The 23,822-nt window shown below is 39.4% G+C and overlaps 1 long non-coding RNA gene across 3 annotated transcripts; it reads left to right on the top strand.

Annotated features, from left to right (window-relative positions):
* The first annotated feature begins 972 nt into the window (after window positions 1-972).
* Window positions 973-23,822, top strand: LOC140845357 (uncharacterized). 3 transcript variants are annotated; one of them, XR_012124152.1, is made up of 5 exons: window positions 973-1,360; window positions 2,221-2,368; window positions 6,111-6,269; window positions 9,034-9,130; window positions 22,132-23,822. It is a non-coding gene; the product is annotated as an uncharacterized lncRNA (long non-coding RNA). The 3 variants fall into 3 exon arrangements; XR_012124151.1 differs by having other exon boundaries at window positions 2,238-2,368; window positions 9,028-9,130; XR_012124150.1 differs by having other exon boundaries at window positions 2,238-2,368; window positions 22,132-23,821.

A 23,822-nucleotide genomic window follows, 5' to 3' on the forward strand; every position in this document is an offset into this window, starting at 1 on the left:
AAATTTTTTCTCAGTGTAACAACCCTTTCACACCAAAGCCCACTAAATAAACATGCTAGAAGTCACATACTGACATTGTGATTTCAGGCCAAGACGCAGTCACCAGCTTACTTGACAATAGTAGTTTCTAATCAGAGAATATCATATGGAATAAATTTGATTTGTGTGCCCCGTGTGGATAAACCCAAAATGCTTTACTTTGCAAACATACATCAGATAAGAGCGACAAAAAGGTACTATCTTCTATGATTCTCCCATTCGTTGTGTATGTGAACTATTTCCATGTGTTTCAAAGCTATTCCTCTGTGCTCAGCATTAATTTTGTTCTAAAGATGCATTTCTGTTCTACAACATTTTAGGGCAGTGCGGTAGTTTGTTGCAGTAATTGTGTCCAATTTGTTCAAAACGTCCTTTTGCCCGTACTTCAGGTCGTCTCCTTCCACCACGACAGAGCCTCGCTATGCGGTTTGTTTTGGCCAATGGGACAGTGGCAAAATGTAATGTAACAAGGGGCTTGGGAGGCACCTGTGCACTGGGGCCTGCTGTTTTCTGCTGCTTTTTAGTCTAAGACCAACATGTGAAGAAGCCCAGGCTAGCCTCCTAGAGAACGAGAGATGCTGAAGCAGAGATGAGCCATCCTCGCTAAGACACTCTAGAGCAATGGTCCTCAAAATGTGGTCCCCAGATTAGCAGCCTCGGCATTACCTGTGAACTAGTTACAAATACACATTCTTCAGCCTCACCCCAGTTGTACTGATTGGAAACTCTGGAAGTAAGTGAGGCCCAGCAATCTGTTTTAATGAGAGCTCTAGGTTATCCTAAGACATGCTCAAGTCTGAGAACCATTCCCTAGACCAGCAAGCCTGCCAACTGCCAAATACATGAGTGAGGACATGCTAGACAAGGGGCGGGCAAGGAACACAGCCACACCCATTCGTTTACATGTTGTGCAATACGGCTTTCACACTGCAATGGCCGAGATGAGTAGCTGCAACAGAGACAACATGACATGCAAAGTCTAAAAATATTTACATTTGGCCCTCTGCAGAAAAAGTTTGCCCACCCCTGTCTAAGAACAACCAGCTCCTGCTGAGTCACCAGCTAACAACAGGGATCAGCCAAGCTGGCCTGGGCCATAAAAACAGTCTACAGAATCATGAGAGATAATATGTTTATTTTTTTTAATATTGAAGTTTGGAATGTTTTTGTTTGCATCAAGACATGCAAGATACCAATGAATGCAAAATAAATTGCCTTTCTGAAAGTTAATTGCTGACTCCCACCACCTTCCAGAAAATGACTCCCTTGCACTTAATCTCCAGCCTTCCCACCTACAATCAAGTCTTCTCTTTCCATTTTGGTGAGTATGATAAACCTTCATTGCTTTACATTTTATGATCCAATAGTATTTAGTTCCTTCTAAATGATTGCTACTTATAGAAACTTAATTAATCATTAATTTGATATAGTTTGCTATCCGCAAAAATCTTTGGTACCTTGCATTGAGATGGCACATATGATTTTTCCCATTAAAATCAATGGAAATATTTTTGCAATTTAATGGCTTTTTATTCAGCAGGGTTTGCAGAAATAAATAAAGTTGTTAAAAATATAGAATCTGAGAAGAAATATAAGATGTTAGTGGTTTTGTCTGTGCTGTGGGATTATGTATGCTTTTATTTTTGTATGTTTGTACTTCTCCTATTTTAAAAATAATGAAAGCACGTTATTTTAAAATCAGGAGTACTCCCTACTCTCCACAACAGATATTACTCACTTGTTTTATTTTTTGAACTTACATTAAGTTGTTTCATATGCTATAGTATATTGCCTGTGCAATTTTAAATGACTAATGCCTCCAGATTTTATGTTTACTAATTTATTACTTATTTAATGTGGGGTGTGTATGGTAGGGGAGACCAATTTAAGATATAAAATAGACAATTCCAAGTTAATTTCACCAGAGTAGACACCAGAAAACACTGCCTCTTTGATTTGGCAATTATGCAGGAAAGTGAATGAGATCCCACCCTGCAGAGAAAGTGAAAGAAAATACATTCTCAGGTTGTCAGTAGTCTCTAGCTTCTGTGAAAATGGAAAAGAAGTTTTAATGGCTTTTAATGAAGATAGAAGAGTCATAACAAAATACATTTGGTGCAGGAGGGAAGGTCAGGTCCGACAGTATTGCCAAGATAGAGGTGAAAATTTTCCTTTTCTAAGTATCCTTTTAAGTCTAGATTAGACCACCATCTGCCTGGTATGACTCAGATGAAGAGCCTCACAGAGGCAGCAGGATATACAGAAATGACGTGTTGGACCTTGTGACTTTGCAATTTCGTGGAAATAAACCAGGAATGAGCTTTCACAAGTAAGTCTTCTCCACTTGTTTCAAGTTAAATATAGTTCTCCTGATTATTCAAGGCAGTGTGTGAGCATCTGTGGCTGGAGTGGGGTCCTCCTCACGGTCTAACAAGGCCACTTCTATGTGCAAGCGTTACTGCATAGATCACTGACACATCAACCAGTTTGGCCCAAATGAGCCAGGAATCTAATCAGACAACACCAGCCTATTTAACACAGTCCTGCTAGACCTTGTAAGTTCAAGCAGCAGTAGATGCGGTATATGCAGAGGGGCAGATGAGGTTGAGCAACAGTGCTTATACATTGTTGGAAGCTATGTGAATGCTGGAAGTTACACGAAAACATATTCTCCACCACTGCCCAAAGGTGAGGAATTGAAAAAGAAACCTTAAATTTTCAACTAAAGTAGAAAAAAATATAAGTAATTTGTTCAGAGACTTTTAAGATAAGACCAGCACTTCTGCTGTGGTAAGGTTAGAGGATTTTTATGAGGCAGAAGATCTCATCAGTTTGCTAGTACCCCAGATGGGGATGCCTGGACCTGATTCAGAGAGAAATGCCAGGAATGGGTCCAAATTTCAAGCAGGGGAAATAGCAGGAATTGCTTTCTCCTGACTATATTCAGTGTTTTTAGTATAAATCACTTATCAGCCAGAAGTACTTGTAACTTATGCACTAAGGTATTTTGTGTGTGTGGAAAATAGAGTATCAGGGGAAAAATGAACTAATATATTTCATAAAGGTCTGGTATTCAAAGTTCTTTTGGACACAACTGCCAATGATTTTCACCACCCAAGATGAGGTGATGGAGCAAGTCTATTAGGCCTAATAGTCTTACATCCTCAGAGCTGAGATGACAGCCGTCACACACATACAAAAACCTCATACTGATACGATAGTCCCTGAGTTATCACTGTGCATGAAAAAAAATAATTCTGAGCTGGAAGGGTTTGGCTTGATTAACAATAATATTTCAGGTTTCATATTAGTGTTCAGTTACCTGGGTCTATTCCAAAAACACCCTAGATATTTTCCTCCTCTTTTTGGAAGTGTTTTCTCAGGATTTCTCTCTGGCAGCCACTTAGGCTAAGAAAGCTTTGGGCTCTTGGGCCACCAGGGGTCCCTCTCTTGGTTGTTCTGACCTACAAACAAGGCTTCTTGCTGAAATAATTTCAACTTTTCCTAAGAACTTAGGCCCATTAGTAAAGTGTCTTGGGATGAACTTTACAAATCTCATCAAACATACCAGAGGGGTGAGTAAATTAGTGCTCACAGGTATCTGCAGAAACAGCCAGTTGCTTCTTGGAGGCCAAATGCTGTGGTTCTGGGTCTCTAACTGAAGGCAGACTCAGACCTGCTCACTGGCTGAGAAAGACGGCGGAAAGCAGATGCGCCTTCACCTCAGACCTGGTGTTCAGGAAGGGCCTCCATGGGGGTGCTGTGGTTCTCGGAAGGTCTTAGCTGATCAGTCCTGGCAGGTGTTAATCCATTCCAGCAAAACAACCCCCAGTGCCAGTGCTCTTTTGAATTGCTTAATGAGAAGCCTACTGTAGTAGGCTTCATAGGAGCACTCTGTTCTTTGAGCTGTAAAGAATACTAGGCCTTATTTCAGGAGGAAGGAAGAAGCAGAGGCTCTGAGGAAGTGGAAGTTCATGCAGATGGGAGGACTTGTTCTAAAAGTAACTCCAAGTCCAGTGCTCTTTGTCCATTATCCATACTGCCTGCATCACGGTTGTAAGGAGACCTTTGGCCCAAGTTAGACATTGAGACCCCATCATCACAGAAACTATTTATTAAGTGCCTATTATATGGAAGGCACTTTGCTGACAGAAAATAAGAAGAACAAGTCCCAGGTCTCAAGGAGATCAGGGCATAACGGCTAATTTGCAAGTTTGAAGGGAAGATGGAGTGAGACAAGGCAGGGGAGTCAGTGGCCTCAGTATGTGAAGATGCGTTTCTCTCCAGTAGAGAGAGGGTTCTTTGATCTTGAGTCTCAGAGGTGCCCATATAAGTCATGGTTTTCGTTCTTTGTTTTAGTCTTGATTTCAATGTTAAGAAAAATTCCCTTCTGTAGACTATGACGGCAGAGAGGGTAATTATTGATCTATTTACTGGGCAGTTCTTTGTGTTTGCCAATTCAGACTTGAATGGCTCTAGAACAGGAAAACTGAACAAGGGAGCCGTATAGAAATCAAATCACCTGACTTAATTTTCAGGAAATCTGTTGTTAGAATATTCAAGTGTATTGGCTTATGCAAAACATTTCCTCTGTTTTTAATGATTTAATGATTCTTCAGATGCACTGAGCTGTTTTTATTCCCAGTGACATACTGTACTGCACTGGGCTACTCTGAGTCCCATCTAGACCAAGTCAAGGAGGGCTCAATATGAATGGACTAGTTATTTGTTACAAATTGAAAATGGTTCTTTTATATAAAGAGGAGCCTTTTATAATATTCCCCTCTGCCAGGGCTACCATGTAGAGCCAAGCCAGCTGTACATGGGACAATTCTACAGGTATCTCTAGAGGTGTACAATATTGCAACCCTGTAAACCATTCATAAAATTGAAATGGCTGTAATGACTCCTAATGAGCAAACACATCATAATAAATCAGACAGTGGTCTTCCCAGACTTTCTATCTCCTGATTCTCCTCTGCTTTAATCTGTATGTATTATACAGAGTGACTGGGAAAGGACAAGGTGATGTACTATACAGGTATATCAGATAGGATTTGATCAGAGAAGTAGGACAACTCTGAGTGATAGAGCACATGGGATTCATTACAGGGCTTAGATCTCCCACCAGGATGGGAGCTGCTGAAGAACTCTATGGAAGACTGTTGCCTCTGTATCTTGCATGGGCCTGAGGTCAGTGCAGACCAGCAGGGCCAAACGTTGGGGAAAAGCTAGCCATGAAGTGGAGGAGAGCAAGGACAAACCAGCACCTCCCCAGGCAAACTGGAAACTGCATCTTTCCCTCACCACCTCCAGCGTCTATGCCCGGGACACTTGAAGAAGCAGCCAGTGTCTTCTCTGTGAGCTGCGAACACTGCAGGCCCAAGTCTTGGAGAAACTGGAGGAGGGGATCCAGCAGGAGGAGCTGTGGGCCTGGCTGCTGCCCTGTGACGATCAAGTGAGCAGCACACCAGTGACGACAGGGGCATCTACACAGCCCCTGGCGCTCTGCCATCCTTCAGACTGTACCAGCTGCTTCACTGCTCTAAATATCATGCAAATTTCTGTGCAGACCCTCCTTAACGAGGAGCCATATTGGAGAGGAATTTGGGGAAATGTAGTTCCAGCTTAGCTAAGTTGACCTAGCACAAAACAACCATACCAGACTTGGACATTCTGGTGACACACAGTGACTCACTTTATATTTTTGTTAGAGAACTGAAAGCTATGTGACACACATATAAATATCTAAACTTGCTGTTCTCACTAAATGAGTCAGTCGTAGTGAAAGAATACTGATTTGAATAGATATGGAAAATGATATAGTTTTATTTCAAAAGGTACTATCCTATTCACCTCCAAAATGGAGCCAGAGCTTATGTTCCTTAGATTCATGATTCTATCTTAAAATCAAATTATTAAAGAAAGCTCAAAAATTCATCTTGACCACTCCTTTGTTACCTTCACTGAGCTAGATTATGCTCCACTCATTTATTCAGGAAACACATACTGATCTACCATTGGTCCACATTCTAAGGTGATCAGAATCCCATCCCATCCTCCCCTGACAGGTCAGCCAGTCATTACAGCCCCGCTTGAGATGTGCTCAACTTCAAGTGCGGCACCAAGTGCTGTAGCAATGTCTGCGAGAGCTGCTCTGGAGAGACGAATGTGAATGTAAATCAAGCATTTGTCAAAACGGAATTTTTATTTCGAGAGGACCCTGAAAGGTACGTCAGTGAAGCCACAATGTGTGTGAACTTGAAACTCTTACTAATTTCAACTTCCTTTCTCTGATTTCAAAAGGGGAGAGATTCAGTACCTCCACTGGAAACAGCAAAGAAAATTTACAAAAGAACATTTGTGATTTCCTTATAGATACTAATCAGTACAAAAGAACAGAGTTTGAAATATCACTCTTTAGGAAGTCATAGTTGATATTCTGAATCAGATCATTTTTTAAAGTGATGATGAGAAAAATTACCTAGTGGTTGTAATAAAAATAGGTTTAGAGCAACTGACTGTTTAAAGCCAACCCTCACAAAGTGTTGCATAATTTGGGGACCATCTCAGGTCTAGAATCTGGTCTCCTGCTTGGCAATTCAAAGGCCTATGTTTTGTTATTTCTGTGGTAGTGATCAGGCTCAAAGAATTGATTTATGTCCCAAAGACATAGAAAATTGATTCATAAACACAATATTAAGTTAAAAATATAAAGGTCTTTTAATGATCTTCAGATGAGAATAAGTGGAGTTAGATATTCTTTGGAGATATTTGCATCAAGATTGATAAATTATGCTTCTTTACTGTAAAAGTAATTGTTTTTATCTAAAATTTTTGATGGGCCATTTGGGAGCAGAGCCCCCTTCCTCCCACTCCCAACCTCCATCCTCAGCTGGGAATCACAGAAGAGAACTATAAGCAGGCCTGTTGATTCTGTGCAGGGATGGTGGCAGGGTTCTATCCTGCTTGTACGCTCAGTCATATGACAGTAAATTGGAGGTGAAGGACTTTGTATTGAATGACTGGGAGGGAGTTTGAAGAGAGCAGAGAAATTTTAAAGTAGTCTATAATGAGACTATAGAAAAGGGAGAGCGAGCTGACCAGGGATAATGACAGGAGGGTGGATGAGGACGGCTGGTGGTCATGAAGTTGTCTGTCTTCCTTAAGAACTACTTGATGTCTGTGTATGGGTGTCCAGAGAAGGCAGGCAGTTGAATTCACTCAGGGTTGGGCTCTGCTAGCCCAGCAGGTGCAAAGGGATAAAGGTTGAGAGGGTGTCCTCCTACACATCCCTGGTTAACTTTATCTGCTTAACTCTGAGCAGCTATCAGCATCTCAACAAACATTGAACTTCAAAATGAAGCATCTTTTTCTCTAACCCCAGGATAAATTTTAAATGTCCTTTCCTAAAATACCAAAGAATGGGAAACTAAATGTGAAGATTTATGGCTTATCTTTAAGGTTGCTTGTTTCCAAGACACTTGGATTTTGGAGAAAATTGTTTTCATATGCAACACTTCACAGTACTTCTAGCCATTTTGGACTTGGACCTTTCCTAGTGTTTGAAGAAAACTGCATCCATGTAAAAACTTACAAAAATTTGCAAATTACTTGATGAAGTCCAGGTTAAGAACCTATTAGGCATTTTAATGATATTAGTTGGTATTTTTGCCATCTAACATTATTGCCTTTCCAACAGCATGCTGATTTCATTTTGGAGAATAATGTCTCTCCCATTTTGGGTTCTCTTGGTGGGGAGGTAAAGCAAGGTACCCTCTGTTCTCCTAAACACACTGGACTCACACGATCCAAGCCAGAGCAGTCGGTTATTTTCTTCCTGGATGCTCAATCATCAGTCAAGTTACAGAAATGACAGAGAAAAAGATGGTAGATTAAATGGCTAAAAAGCATTCATTTCTGATGATTAGTAAAGGAAAGTTGTCCATGTGAGATGGTTGAGCAGATCCTTTGAATAAATGCCAGAGCCATCCTGTAATTGTACTAGTTCCTATCCTATTGTTGAGCCTATGCTTTGGCCTTTTAAACCCCCTTGTGCACTATTCACTCTCTCTGCAATAAACTGTTTTTTATATTTGTCCAATTTATTTATTATTGCTTGCCATTAAAGAACCCTAGGAGAATCCAGCCCAATTCAGAATTCTGTACCTTAGCAATGCAACTTTCATGGAAGACAAGGCTGTGATGATCGATTTTCATTCAGAGGAATAATTTCTGGTTAGTTGGAACATCTGGCAAGAACTTAGTCTTCCTCAATTTGGCTTTTTGATAAGAACATCTCGTACGTACCTATTTATATATTCTTCTTGCAAAGGTGCATGTAGTCTTTGATGTTCTAGTCCCAAAACAACAGATTTCTCTATTTTATTTTATATCATTACCTGATATAAACATTTTAGGATTTGAACACAAGCTTTGGCAATGATTCTGATAAAGTTCCAACTCTGGAAAAAATGGGTTGGGAAGACTTTTTTCCTACAAGTGCAGGAAGGACTCTTGATGTATCACCAGCCAATGGTCAATTAAATAATTATTAATGCCTTTTGAGTTGGATTCTCTAATCTGGGTTCAAGGTGGATACTAAACTCACGGCTTTGAGTCTAATGGTATACAAGATTGGAATAGCAAGATATAAAGTAAAGATGGTGAAAGCATAGAAAAGACCTCTTTAATGTCTTCAGTTGCCTTCTATTAAGCTTTCTGGTTTGACAGATACTAGAGGATCATTAGAAGGCTGAAATGAGCTGTGACTTTCTCATGCATGAGAAATGTGTCCCCAGGATGGCAAGACTCTTGGGAAGACAAAAAGGGATTAGAAAAATAACTCAACAAGAATATAGGCACACTCATATTTATAAAATATTGCTGTCAAATTCATTCAGTCTTAATAATTAACTTGGCAGGTATAACCCCTACAGGACAGACTCAAAGTTAGTCCACCTTATATTAAGAAATGTCTTTTCTAAGTTACAGAATCAAAAGTTTGCCAGATAACCCATTACATTCTATGCCAAGTTTCCTACAAACAAACCACAGACCTGATTTTTCCAACTGTTATCATTTGTGAAGGGTAAGTAGACTTTTGACCTTTTAAGTTTCTTGAATGATTCAAATGAATGTGTTTTTTGATCAAAAGCCACCACTATTTTTTTCCTTGTAAGCATATGGGACATAAAATAATAAAAACTAGTTCAAAACCCTACTTTTCAGCTTTTCTATTTCTAGATTTAGCTAAAATATTCTTATGTTTGCATTTCCACCTTGCAGTTTTCAAGTGTATTCATTACTTTTCAAAGACAGCATCTGTGTTGGTTGTTTTCTGAGGTCATGGAGGACATAGCTAGAATCTCATCAAGAAATCGACTCTCAGTCCCACCAAAAGATGGATAACTTATGAGAAATCCAGACTATGATGCATAGTTTCTTATGTTTCTAGCATAGAAACTGTCATATTCTGATCTGTTCCTAATGTGTAATGAATGTTTCAAGATACTTTGTTGAGAATGAGAAAGAAGAGGAAGTTTGAAAAAAAAAAAGCGTGTTGTGTAATTTTTGGAATAAAAGAAATAACATTAAGTAGGAAGAATTATGAATGAGAAACATCACTCATTTCCTCATCCAACAGTTACTGAATGCCTATCTTGTACCAAGCAGTCCCTCCAAAGAGGAATTCAACACATAAAAGTAAATGGGCAATGAAAACTATCATTGTGTTAGGGGAAAACCAGTGCTATGGGAGCTCAAAGAACGGACAGTACTCAGGTATTTTTAGCTAAGACATGAGCACTTCCATCAAGTAGGGGCTTTCTGAGTCCACTTTATGGGAAAATGCAGGGAGCAGTTGCATTAAAAAGCTGTGGAAATGAAGTTCAAGGGGGAACTTCCAGGGAAGGAACAGTGGGAAGGACATGGGAGGTAAAGAAGCAGGTGAGGTCAAAGGGGATAAGGAGAGATTCTCAAGCTTTCCTATTCAGGGGAATCTGGGAGCTCATTTAAAATGCAGCTTCCCAGATCCTGCTCCTAAAAATTCTGATGCAGGGGGTTTGGGACAGTGTCAGAAAAGCTGCACTCTAAAGAAACATCTAAGTGATTCTTATTTAGGTATTGTCTCTGACCTCACTTTGAAAAACACTTTGTGTCATCGAAAGCCCCTGTCCCCTCTGTTTGGTCTCTGCTTGCCCGCTCCATTCAGATCTTCCCAATGATCACATTTACACACCTTTCCCGCCATGGAAATGAACTCGCATTTCATAAATTTCTCCTAAAAAGGTGCTTTCATTTAAAAAAAACCTTCAAACACTTTGAAGACGTGATGTGTTCGTGATTGTGGCTGCTGCCTAGCAACCCTGTCTGCCTTTGCCACCTTGCCCTGTCCTTGGAGGGCAGGCTCTAGACACCAGGCTCCATGGATCCCAGATGCGGGCTACTCCCGGGGCAATGTAGCTGTTACTGGCAGGATAGCAAGTGCGACCTTTGTCTCAGAGAGTCCATTTCTCAGCTCACATGTCCTGTTCCCCAAGTACCTTCTGTGACCCCTCTGGAGCATGTGACAATCTCTCTGTAAGCAAAGTAGGTTAGCGTCCCGGCTTTGATTGAAACTTGACCAGTGGAAAACATCGTATGAAGCAGTAGCTCCCCACAGCAAGGGTAGACCCTAAAGTATGATTTATAGCAACGCCACTCTCTTCTGCAGTTTACAGACCTCTTTCCCGGAACAGTGAGTTAAACATGGCTTATTAACACTGGCAATTTTAGCACTTCCTGCCTCATGTCGTAATAGTAAATTCTTTAAGTTTTCATATTAAGGAACAGGCAGAAGGTATTGACAGTCTGCAGAATCTTGCTGCAGGCCTTCCCAGGGCTGCCCACTAATTCTCTCCTTCAGTAAACCTGGTGAAGCCTAAGATTCAGACATGTTTTATTTATTTTTATTTATTTTATTTTTTTGAGAGGGCATCTCTCACATTCATTGATCAAATGGTTGTTAACAACAATAAAATTCTGTATAGGGGGGTCAATGCTCAATGCACAATCATTAATCCACCCCAAGCCTAATTCTCATCAGTCTCCGATCTTCTGAAGCATAACAAACAAGTTCTTACATGGTGAACAAATTCTTACATAGTGAATAAGTTCTTACATGGCGAACAGTACAAGGGCAGTCATCACAGAAACTTTCGGTTTTGATCATGCATTATGAACTATAAACAATCAGGTCAAATATGAATATTCGTTTGATTTCTATACCTGATTTATATGTGAATCCCACATTCCTCCATTATTATTATTATTATTACTATTATTATTATTATTATTATTATTTTTAAATAAAATGCTGAAGTGGTAGGTAGATGCAAGATAAAGGTAGAAAACATAGTTTAGTGCTGTAAGAAAGCAAATGTAGATGATCAGGTGTGTGCCTGTAGACTAAGTATTAATCCAAGCTAGACAAGGGCAACAAAACACCATGGATGCAGAAGATTTCTCTCAAAACAGGGGTTGAGGTTCTAAGCCTCACCTCTGTTGATCCCCAATTTCTCACCTGACGGTCCCCTGCAACTGTGCCTGCCTTAGGTTGTTCCTCCCTTGAGGAATCTTACCCATCTCTGGCTAACCAGTCATCTTCCAGGGCCATACAGGGAAATGTAAAGTTGGTAAGTGAGAGAGAAGCCATATTGTTTGAAAAGGTCAGCTTTTTACTTCTTTGCAGACTTATGCCCTGTGGCTTTTATGCCCAGCATTTGTCTTGAGGTATCTTTACCACTTGGAGGAATTATGATACTCAGTGAATTCGATATGAGGCACAAATTCTATTTAAGGGTTTTAATTAGGAAGGAAGAAGAAAAGCTATAGAGGTAGCATATGGAAGAAAACATGGGAGGATTGATTATTTCTTTGACATATCTTCTTGTAGAGTAACTTAAGCATGTATAGGTTTTAAACTACTAATTAAATTGCGCACACACATTAACATAATAGGAATACAGTTACATAACCAAAGCAGATCTATAATTACCAGCCATCTCCAGTGAAACCAGGAAAACCAGTTAGGCATCCTAGGCATTTGTGAAAATTTACCTATGATATGATGGATATTGTCCAACTGTACTTGAACAGTCTGAGAGAAATCAGACAAATTAAAACAACCCATTCCTGGGAACTGTTCACATCCCATATGTTCTTTTAACAGTAGATAGTCTGTAGTCTCAAGATTTTGGAGTGCTGCAACTTGCATTTCTCCTAATTCTTGGTTGAGTTACAACAGTATAGATCCAGTCAAATTTGTTGTTTTACTGTATGCACAGGCCAGCTTAGATATCTCCTTCTTCATTCCATGGCAAGTCCAGGAACTGGTGGGATGAATGCAGCTACAAATGCAGCATCGCCTGGATCTTTGTTGAGGTTTTTTGATCATCATCTTCTGGTATGAGTCTTCCAGAGAGTGCTGATGTTGGAAGTTCTTCATATCGTATCTTAGTTCATTTTCTGGGTAGCCAAATTAGGCTTTGATCCTCTGTATAAACACAAACAGACCCTTTGCCCACACTTTGATATGCCCTTTATACCATTATGAAGAACTTATTGGAGGTCACCACACAGGAACTGCTTTTTTTTTTAAGAGAAAGGAATATTATCAGAAAAATATACTTCCATAGCTGATCATCTGACACCCTTTAAATTATCAAAATTAAGGATATTTAAAGCATGCATTAATCATTGATTTACAGTTAGTTTTATCCTATCAGGGAGTAATCCCCCTTTCCTTTCTTTTTTTTTTTGTTATCATTAATCTGCAATTACATGAAGAATATTATGTTTACTAGGCTCTCCCCTATACCAGGTCGCCCCTATAAACCCCTTTCCAGTCACTGTCCATCAGCATAGCAAATGCTGTAGAATCACTACTTGTCTTCTCTGTGTTGTACAGCCCTCCCCTTTCTCCCACCCCCCCATTATGCATGCTAATCATAATAGCCCCTTTCTTCTTCACTTGCCTTATCCCTCCCTACTCACCCATCCTCCCCAGTCCCTTTCCCTTTGGTACCATTCTTGGGTTCTGTGATTCTGCTGCTGTTTTGTTCCTTCAGTTCTTCCTTTGTTCTTATAATCCACAGATGAGTGAAATCATTTGGTATTTCTCTTTCTCTGCTGGGCTTATTTCACTGAGCATAATACCTTCTAGCTCCATCCATGTTGTTGCAAATGGTAGGATTTGTTTTCTTCTTATGGCTGAGCAATATTCCATTGTGTATATGTACCACATCTTCTTTATCCAATCATCTACTGATGGACACTTAGGTTGCTTCCAATTCTTGGCTATTGTAAATAGTGCTGCGATAAACATAGGGGTGCATCTGGGTCAAATGGTAAGTCTGTTTTGAGCATTTTGAGGAACCTCCATACTGCTTTCCACAATGGTTGAACTAATTTACATTCCCACCAGCAGTGTAGGAGGGTTCCCCTTTCTCTACAGCCTCGCCAACATTTGTTGTTGTTTGTCTTTTGGATGGCAGCCATCCTTACTGGTGTGAGGTGATACCTCATTGTAGTTTTAATTTGCATTTCTCTGATAATTAGCGATGTGGAGCATCTTTTCATGTGTCTGTTGGCCATCTATTTCTTTTTTGGAGAACTATCTGTTCAGTTCCTCTGCCCATTTTTTAATTGGATTATTTGTTTTTTGTTTGTTGAGTCGTGTGAGCTCTTTATATATTTTGGACGTCAAGCCTTTATCGGATCTGTCATTTACAAATATATTCTCCCATACTGTAGGGTTCCTTTTTGTTCTATTGATGGTGTCTTTTTCTGTACAGAAGCTTTTCAGCTTAATATAGTCTCACTTGTTCATTTTTGCTGTTGTTCTCCTTGCCTGGGGAGATATGTTCAAGAAGAGGTCACTCATGTTTATGTCTAAGAGGTCTTTGCCTATGTTTTTTCCCAAGAGTTTTATGGTTTCATGACTTACATTCAGGTCTTTGATCCATTTTGAATTTACTTTTGTATATGGGGTTAGACAATGGTCCAGTTTATTCTCCTACATGTAGCTGTGCAGTTTTGTCAGCACCATCTGTTGAAGAGAGTCATTTCCCCATTGTATGTCCATGGCTCCTTTATCAAATATTAATTGACCATATATGTTTGGGTTAATGTCTGGAGTCTCTAATCTGTTCCACTGGTCTGTGGCTCTGTTCTTGTGCCAGTACCAAATTGTCTTGATTACTACGGCTTTGTAGTAGAGCTTGAAGTTGGGGAGTAAGATCCCCCCTACTTTATTCTTCATTCTCAGGATTGCTTTGGCTATTCGGGGTCTTTGGTGTTTCCATATGAATTTTTGAAGTATTTGTTCCAGTTTGTTGAAGAATGTTGCTGGTAATTTGATAGGGATTGCATCAAATCTGTATATTGCTTTGGGCAGGATGGCCATTTTGACGATATTAATTCTTCCTAGCCATGAGCATGGGATGAGTTTCCATTTGTTAGTGTCCCCTTTAATTTCTCTTAACAGTGACTTGTAGTTTTCAGGGTATAGGTCTTTCACTTCTTTGGTTAGGTTTATTCATAGGTATTTTATTCTTTTTGATGCAATTGTGAATGGAATTGTTTTCCTGATTTCTCTTTCTATTGGTTCATTGTTAGTGTATAGGAAAGCTACAGATTTCTGTGTGTTAATTTTGTATCCTGCAACTTTGCTGTATTCCAATATCAGTTCTAGTAGTTTTGGAGTGGAGTCTTTAGGGTTTTTTATGTACAATATCATGTCATCTGCAAATAGTGACAGTTTAACTTCTTCTTTACCAATCTGGATTCCTTGTATTTCTTTGTTTTGCCTGATTGCCATGGCTAGGACCTCCAGTGCTATGTTAAATAACATTGGGGAGAGTGGGCATCCCTGTCTAGTTCCCTATCTCAGAGGAAAAGCTTTCAGCTTCTCACTGTTCAGTATAATGTGGGCTGTGGGTTTATCATATATGGCCTTAATTATGTTGAGGTACTTGCCCTCTATTCCCATTTTGCTGAGAGTTTTTATCAGGAATGGAAGTTGAATTTTGTCAAATGGTTTTTCAGCATCTATGGAGATGATCATGTGGTTTTTGTCTTTCTTTTTGTTGATGTGGTGGATGATGTTGATGGATTTTCGAATGTTGTACCATCCTTGCATCCCTGGGATGAATCCCACTTGGTCATGGTGTATGATCCTTTTGATATTCTGTTGAATTCTGTTTGCTAATATTTTATTGAGTATTTTTGCATCTACATTCATCAGGGATATTGGTCTGTAATTTTCTTTTTTGGTGGGGTCTTTGCCTGGTTTTGGTATTAGGGTGATGTTGGCTTCATAGAATGATTTTGGGAGTATTCCCTCCTCTTCTATTTTTTGGAAAACTTTAAGAAGAATGGGTATTATGTCTTCTCTGTGTGTCTGATAAAATTCTGAGGTAAATCCGTCCGGCCCAGGGGTTTTGTTCTTGGGTAGTTTTTTGATTACCGTTTCAATTTCTTTGCTCGTAATTGGTTTGTTTAACTTTTGTGTTTCTTCCTTGGTCAGTCTTGGGAGGTTGTATTTTTCTAGGAAGTTGTCCATTTCTTCTAGGTTTTCCAGCTTGTTGGCATATAGGTTTTCACAGTAGTCTTTAATAATTATTTGTATTTCTGTGGAGTCTCTCACGATTTTTCTGTTCTCATTTCTGATTCTGTTGATTTGTGTTGATTTTCTTTTTCTCTTAATAAGTTTGGCTAGAGGCTTATCTATTTTGTTTATTTTCTCAAAGACCCAGCTCTTGGTTTCATTGATTTTTGTTATTGTTTTATTCTTCTCAATTTTGTTTATTTCTTCTCTGATCGTTATTATGTTCCCTCCTTCTGCTGACTTTAGGCCTCATTTGTTCTTCTTTTTCCAGTTTCGATAATTGTGATGTTAGACTATTCATTTTGGATTGTTCTTACTTCTTCAAGTGTGCCTGGATCACCATATACTTTCCTCTTAAGACTGCTTTTGCTGTGTCCCACAGAAGTTGGGGCTTTGTGTTGTTGTTGTCATTTGTTTCTATATATTCCTTGATCTCTATTTTAATTTGTTCGTTAATCCATTGATTATTTAGGAGCATGTTGTTAAGCCTCCATGTGTTTGTGAGCCTTTTTCTTTTCTTTGTAGAATTTATTTCTAGTTTCATACCTTTGTGGTCTGAAAAATAGGTTGGTAGAATTTCAATATTTTGGAATTTACTGAGGCTCTTTTTGTGGGCTTGTGTGTGGTCTATTCTGGAGAATGTTCCATGTGCACTTGAGAAGAATGTGTATCCTGTTGCTTTTGGATGTAGAGTTCTATAGATGTCTATTAGGTCCATCTGTTCTACTGTGTTGTTCAGTGCCTCCATGTCCTTACTCATTTTCTGCCCAGTGGATCTATCCTTTGGGGCGAGTTGTGTGTTGAAGTCTCCTAAAATGAATGCATTGCAGTCTATTTCCCCCTTTAGTTCTGTTAGTATTTGTTTCACATATGCTGGTGCTCCTGTGTTGGGTGCATATATATTTAGAATGGTTATATCCTCTTGTTGGACTGAGCCCTTTATCATTATGTAGTGGCCTTCTTTATCTCTTGCTACTTTCTTTGTTTTGAAGTCTATTTTGTCTGATATTAGTACTGCAACTCCTGCTTTCTTCTCGCTGTTGTTTGCCTGAAATATGTTTTTCCATTCCTTGACTTTTAGTCTGTGCATGTCTTTGGGTTTGAGGTGAGTTTCTTGTAAGCAGCATACAGATGGGTCTTGCTTTTTTATCCATTCTATTACTCTGTGTCTTTTGATTGGTGCATTAAGTCTATTTACATTTAGTATGACTATTGAGAGATATGTACTTATTGCCATTGTAGGCTATAAATTCGTGGTTACCAAAGGTTCAAGGTTAGCCTCTTTAGTATCTTACTGCCTAACTTAGCTCACTTATTGAGCTGTTATATACACTGTCTGGAGATTCTTTTCTTCTCTCTCTTCTTATTCCTCCTTCTCCATTCTTCATATGTTGTGTGTTTTGTTCTGTGCTCTTTTTAGGAGTGCTCCCAACTAGAGCAGTCCCTGTAAGATTCCCTGTAGAGGTGGTTTGTGGGAAGCAAATTCCCTCAGCTTTTGCTTGTCTGGGAATTGTTTAATCCCTCCATCATATTTAAATGATAATCGTGCCGGATACAGTATCCTTGGTTCAAGGCCCTTCTGTTTCATTGCATTAAATATATCATGCCATTCTCTTCTGGCCTGTAGGGTTTCTGTTGAGAAGTCTGATGATAGCCTGATGGGTTTTCCTTTATCGGTGACCTTTTTCTCTCTAGCTGCCTTTAAAACTCTTTCCTTGTCCTTGATCTTTGCCATTTTAATTATTATGTGTCTTGGTGTTGTCCTCCTTGTATCCTTTCTGTTGGGGGTTCTGTGTATTTCTGTGGTCTGTTCGATTATTTCCTCCCCCAGTTTGGGGAATTTTTCAGCAATTATTTCTTCAAAGACACTTTCCATCCCTTTTCCTCTCTCTTCTTCTTTTGGTACCCCTATAATACGGATATTGTTCCTTTTGGATTTGTCACACAGTTCTCTTAATATTGTTTCATTCCTGGAGATCTTTTTATCTCTCTCTATGTCAGCTTCTATGCATTCCTGTTCTCTGGTTTCTATTCCATCAATGGCCTCTTGCATCTTATCCATTCTGCTTATAAACCCTTCCAGAGTTTGTTTCACTTCTGTAATCTCCTTCCTGGCATCTGTGATCTCCCTCCAGACTTCATCCCATTGCTCTTGCATATTTCTCTGCACCTCCGTCAGCATGTTTATGATTTTTATTTTGAATTCTTTTTCAGGAAGACTGGTTAGGTCTGTCTCCTTCTCTGGTGTTGCCTCTGTGATCTTGGTTTGCCTGAAATTTTGCCTTTTTATGGTGATAGAAATAGTTTGCAGAGCTGGAACGAGTGAAGGCTGGAAGAACTTCCCTTCTTGTTGGTTTGCAGCCTTCCTCTCCTGGGAGAACAGTGACCTCTAGTGGATTTTGCTGGGAAGTTGCATGCAGAGAGGGCTTCTGCTTCCTGCCCGGCTGCTATGGAGTTTATCTCTGCTGTTGCTGTGGGTGTGGCCTGGCTTGGACTGCTGCTCCAAAATGGTGGAGCTGCATTGGAGGGGGAGCGGCCTCTGTAAGGGGCCTCCGTGCTCCCTGCTGCCCAGGGGGTTAGAGTACCCAGAGATCCCCAGATTCCCTACCTCTGGAGTAAGTGTCCCGCCCTGCCCCTTTAAGGCTTCCAAAAAGCACTTGCCAAAACAAAACAACAACAACAGCAACAACAAAATTAAATAAATATTAAAAAAAAAACAAAAAACGCTCGCTTTTCTTTGTTCTCTGGTGCCGGCCTCCGGTACCCGCTCACCAGTCTTGCTGGCCTGTTTCACTAGTATCCAGGACCCCACGCATGCACTGTGTCTGCGCTCTGGTGCGGATGGCTGGGGCTGGGTGTTCAGCAGTCCTGGGCTCCCTCTCCCTCCTGGCTCTGACTCCTCTCCTCCTGCCGGGAGCCAGGGGGAGGGGCACTCGGGTCCCATGGGGCTGGGGCTTGTATCTTACCCCCTTCATGAGGCACTGGGTTCTTGCAGGTGTGGATGTGGTCTGGATGCTGTTCTGTGTCCTCTGGTCTCTATTCTAGGAAGAGTTGTCTTTGTTATATTTTCATAGATATATGTGGTTTTGGGACGAGATTTCTGCTGCTCTACTCATGCTGCCATCTTGGCCCCCTCAGACATGTTTTAAAGCTGCTGCTTATTAATTGTGTTTTGAATGAATCAAATTTGCATTGCAAGAGACTTTATTTTTTTTAATTATAAGCCATTATAAACACACACATAGATGTAATGAGAATTATATAATAAACCCTCTTAGATCCATTAACCAAATTCAAGAATTATCAAGATTTTTTCATTTTCTTTTTTTTTCTATTTTCTTCCTAAAGCAGTTGAAAACAAATCCCACATCTAATGTTATTTTATTCTTACATATGTTAAACATTTATCTTTTAAAGTGATCTAACTACAATATTTGTATCATCTTTAACAACAAATCATTGGTATCATCTAGTGCATGGTTCACAGTTACATTTCCTTAAATGTCTCAAAATGCCTTTTCCAATTGGTTATTTTAAATCAGGATCATAATAAGATACACTAATTAAGAACTTCATTTTGAGGAATGATTCTAGAGTTGGGTTTATGAAGGTAGCCAATCTAATCATAAGGTTATGTTTTTCTGGAACAAGCACAGAGCAGTACACTGATTCTTTCCACCCTTGCCTTTCCTCTCTCCTCCTCAAACCTTGGGATCAAGAAAGGAAACTTCTTGCATATCATGTCTGTAAGGTTTAATTTTAAAGACAAGATTAACGTGAAGCCAAATGAAACCACCTTCACAGGGATTCCCTGAACCTCACTTGCAGTTTTATGTTGAAAATGGAAGGAGCTGACATGCAAGAGAATGAAACTGGATTACTGTCTAACCCCATACCCAAAAGTAAACTCGAAATGGATCAAAGGCCTGAATGTAAGTCATGAAGCCATAAAACTCTTAGAAGACAACACAGGCAAAAATCTCCAGAATATAAACATGAGTAACTGCTTCCTGAACATGTCTCCTCGAGCAAGGGAAACAAAAGCAAAAATGAACACCTGGGACTACATCAAACTAAAAAGTTTCTGTACAGCAAAGGACACCATCAACAGAACAAAAAGGCATCCGACAGTATGGAAGAATATATTTGTAAATGACATATCCAACAAAGGGTTAACATCCAAAATATATAAAGAACTCACATGTCTCAACACCCAAAAAGCAAATAACCTGATTAACAAATGGGCAGAGGATATGAAGGACAGTTCTCCAAAGAAGAAATTCAGATGTCCAACAGGCACATAAAAAGATGCTCCATATCACTAATTATCAGGGAAATGCAAATAAAAATCACAATGAGATATCACCTCACACCAGTTAGGATGGTCACTATCAAAAAGACTAACAACAACAAATGCTGGCGAGGATGTAGAGAAAGAGGAAGCCTCCTACCCTGCTGGTGGGAATGTAAGCTAGTTCAACCATTGTGGAAAGTAATATGGAGGTTCCTTAAAAACTAAAAATAGAAATACCGTTTGACCCAGGAATTCCACTCCTAGGAATTTATCCAAAGAATATAATTGCTCAGATTCAAAAAAGACATATGGACTCAAATGTTTATTGCAGCACTATTTACAATAGCCAAGAAATGGAAGCAACCTAAATGTCCATCAGTACATGAATGGATAAAGAAGATGTGGTACATATACACAGTGGAATACTACTCAGCCATATGAAAGAAACAAATCTTACTATTTGCAACAACGTGGATGGAGCTGGAGGGTATTATGCTCAGTGAAGTAAGCCAGGCAGAGAAAGACAAATATCAAATGATTTCCTTCATTTGTGGAGTATTACAATGAAGCAAAACTGAAGGAACAAAACAGCAACAGACTCACAGACTCCAAGAAGGGACTAGAGGTTACCAGAGGGGAGGGGTGGGAGAAGGTGGATTGGGAGGGAGGGAGAAGGGGATTGAGGGGTATTATGATTGGCACACATGGCATGGGGGTCATGGGGAAGACAGTGTAGCACAGAGAAGGCAAATAGTGAATGTGTGGCATCTTACTACACTGATAGACAGTGACTGCAATGGAGTATGGAGTAGATGCGATAATGTGGGTGAACATAGTAACCACATTGTTTTTTTCACGTGAAACTTTAAAAAGAGAGTATATTAATGATACCTTAATAAAAATATTTTTTAAATCTTAAAAAAATAAAAGAAAAGAAAATTGAAGAAACTGGGTTGGAAGTCTGTGGTCAGCTTTGTATCCTGTAAAGGATCCTAGCGGTGATTCCCCATACTCCTCCCTGAATCACATCTCTGCAAAGTATCTTAATGGGACAATTAGAATCTGATGTTATCTTTGTTAGGCTGCACTCTCCAGAATACCCCAGGACTTGCTATCCTATTCAGACATTTCTAGTTAAGGCCAGTGTCAGGGTGACACAGTGCGAAGATTTTGGAGTCATTTATCCCTGATTCACATAGTTCCTCTGTCCTCAGGAATGTGTTGGTGTTTTTGAACTTCAGTTCAATGTCTTTGAATGTCAATGTCCATATCAGTAAAGTGGTTATAACACTGCCTATATTAGAGGTTAATTTGTGAGGATAAAATGGGATAACATACAACAAACCTTATATAAGCTGCATCATGAACACTTAAGTGCTACTTTCTTCCTCTGCCACCCATTCCCTCTAAATTGCTAAAGAGATAGGAAGCCTTTGACTGCTTAAAAAATGTGTAAAAAAAATTTTGTAGTTTTTAACCTATGTTGGAGTCCTTTCTTGGAGGCATCTCACTTCGCTAGTTCCTTCCTGGCTGAATTACCCTAACTTGGCAAAACTGACATTAAACGGGATGGCTGTTACTGGTTTGAGGAGATAATAAATGTAGATGTGTGGATGGTTTAGAGACAATTTACATGCTGGTTTAGCAGACAAGCCTCCCGAGGCCTCTTTATATCCACACTGGCCAACTGCAGCTTAATCTGACAAGGATAATGTGCAGAATGTAAATATCACCATTTGTTTCATGTCATCTCAGATCAGACACTAATTTGCAAGTGTAATTTATCATGTCTAAAGAAAACCAAAATGACAGCCCTTACCAGTATTTGGTATTTTTGTGTTAACAATAGTTCATTTATGATTGTTATTGTTTCAGGCAGAAAATATGTCTCAATATGTTCTGCTGACAGTGTGGGCTTTTATATCACAAACTTCTTCGAGCCTTTTCCATCCTCTCACTTGTTGCATGCTGTTACCTAGGCTAGTTTTTTTTATTGTGTGCTCTCGTCACCACACTTTTCATGCAGCTGAAGGAAATAATTTGATAATATTCCAAGATTTGGGATATGTTTTTGAAGTACACTAACTGACTAACATGAACACTCTGGGCTGCATTTGATCTAAAGTGCATTTTGTCTTTTTTCATTCAGGGTCTCCATCACAAAGGAAATACCTAGAGCAGCAAAATTCCTGAAAACCTGGTGCAAGGCAAATACAAGATGAATTTAGGCTGGCCAATTTGTAACAGTCAAGTTCAAGGACTTTCCAACCAGTAGGTCAAGAAGCTACCATATCTAAACTGTCCAATTTTTAAGGACCACAGAATACTAAGCCTGTCCCCAAATAAAAACCATCTATCTATGCAAAAGAAGAGAGTTCACCATGTTTGTTATATTATTGAGTGGGTTCCTGTTAGTTCACCATTTGTTATTCTTTCTTCTCCCTGTTCATGACTCTTCTAAGGTTGGCAGAAGATTCTATTTTGGCAAGTTGATAATCCCTTTTATCTTTGCACTGCAGTTCATTGCACAGCAAGCTGTAGAAAGATCAATATGTCCTTGTGTGACTGCTGGTAATTTAGATGGATGCCAGGAAAGAGGGAGGGCAGCAAATTGCTACTGACCCTGGCAGTCCATGTGTTAGAGAGAACTGCCAGTCCCTGTAAAACATTCACAACATTTCAGAAGAACTACAGGATCTTTCTGTCTCATTTCTCACATGGAAAAATAGGGAGATTCATGTGTCTGCAGCTGTGAGAAATAGGATTTTGTTTATCTTTAATTGAAAACAATGTTCCCCCACAGAATTTGCACCAGGTCCTGTGCAGCTCTCAGTGGTGAAGGGCACAGGAGATAAGAATAGAAAGAGTTTGGGAGGGGCCCAGGCCTGCAGATAACACTTTTGTCATCTTGATTGGAAAAGCTTGTGCAGCTGCTTGGATTCAGTAAAGCTAAATTTATAAGATTTCCTTGACCTTTGCTTAAACTGCGTTTCAGACAGACTATTTTTGTTACAGCCTGATGAGCTAGAAGAAACGTACAAATTAGTCACAGTGTGAATAAATCATTAAAAAGTACAAGATAACTGATGTAGAGTTCTGAGCTGAGAGTTAGCACCTGGTTGATGGCAACAATGTAAACATTGTTCAAGAGGCCAGAAGTTGGACTTTGTGTATTTTGTACTAGTTTCTTAACTGCTGTGGGCTAAGGTTGTTTCAGACATGCATTTGAAAGACTCACAAGTATTAACACAACATGCGTGAAGCTCTTGTGAGTCCCTGCATGAAAAGGCTTAGGTTTGGAGTGGGCTGAATTTTATTTATGAATGTCAGTGTCCATTGAGGCTTTCCTTACAGCTTTGTAGCGGTTCTTGAAATCAAGTAGGCACCACCATCCTGAACAAATACAAAATCCTCCATGTAACTCCACAGGGCAAAGGATCCAGAAATTGTGGTAAGATGAAAATTATAGTGAAGTAGATAATGATTACGGCTTTACATTTCTACTAAACATAACTGAAATCCGGTCTCTTTGTTAGCCTTAGAGGGGGAGCTTGTTGTAATGGATATAATCTGAAATTCAAACACTCAAAAGTATTTGGGATTTGTGCCATTGATTATGTATTCAGCCTTGCTATATTGTTAGAAGATGTATGTTCCATAGTTTTTCTGATACGGCATTATTTTTCATATATACATCTCCATTATGTAAAAATAAAGCTAAACTCAAACCTCTGAAGTATGAATTTTCCCTTAAAATAAACTTTATTATATTCCAATCACCATTTTGCAGATTCCAATCACTTAACATTTTATAGGCTTCTTTCATAGTTTCTTAATTCC

This window comes from Manis javanica, chromosome 13 (genome assembly GCF_040802235.1).
Source record: "Manis javanica isolate MJ-LG chromosome 13, MJ_LKY, whole genome shotgun sequence".
Lineage (NCBI taxonomy): Eukaryota > Metazoa > Chordata > Mammalia > Pholidota > Manidae > Manis > Manis javanica.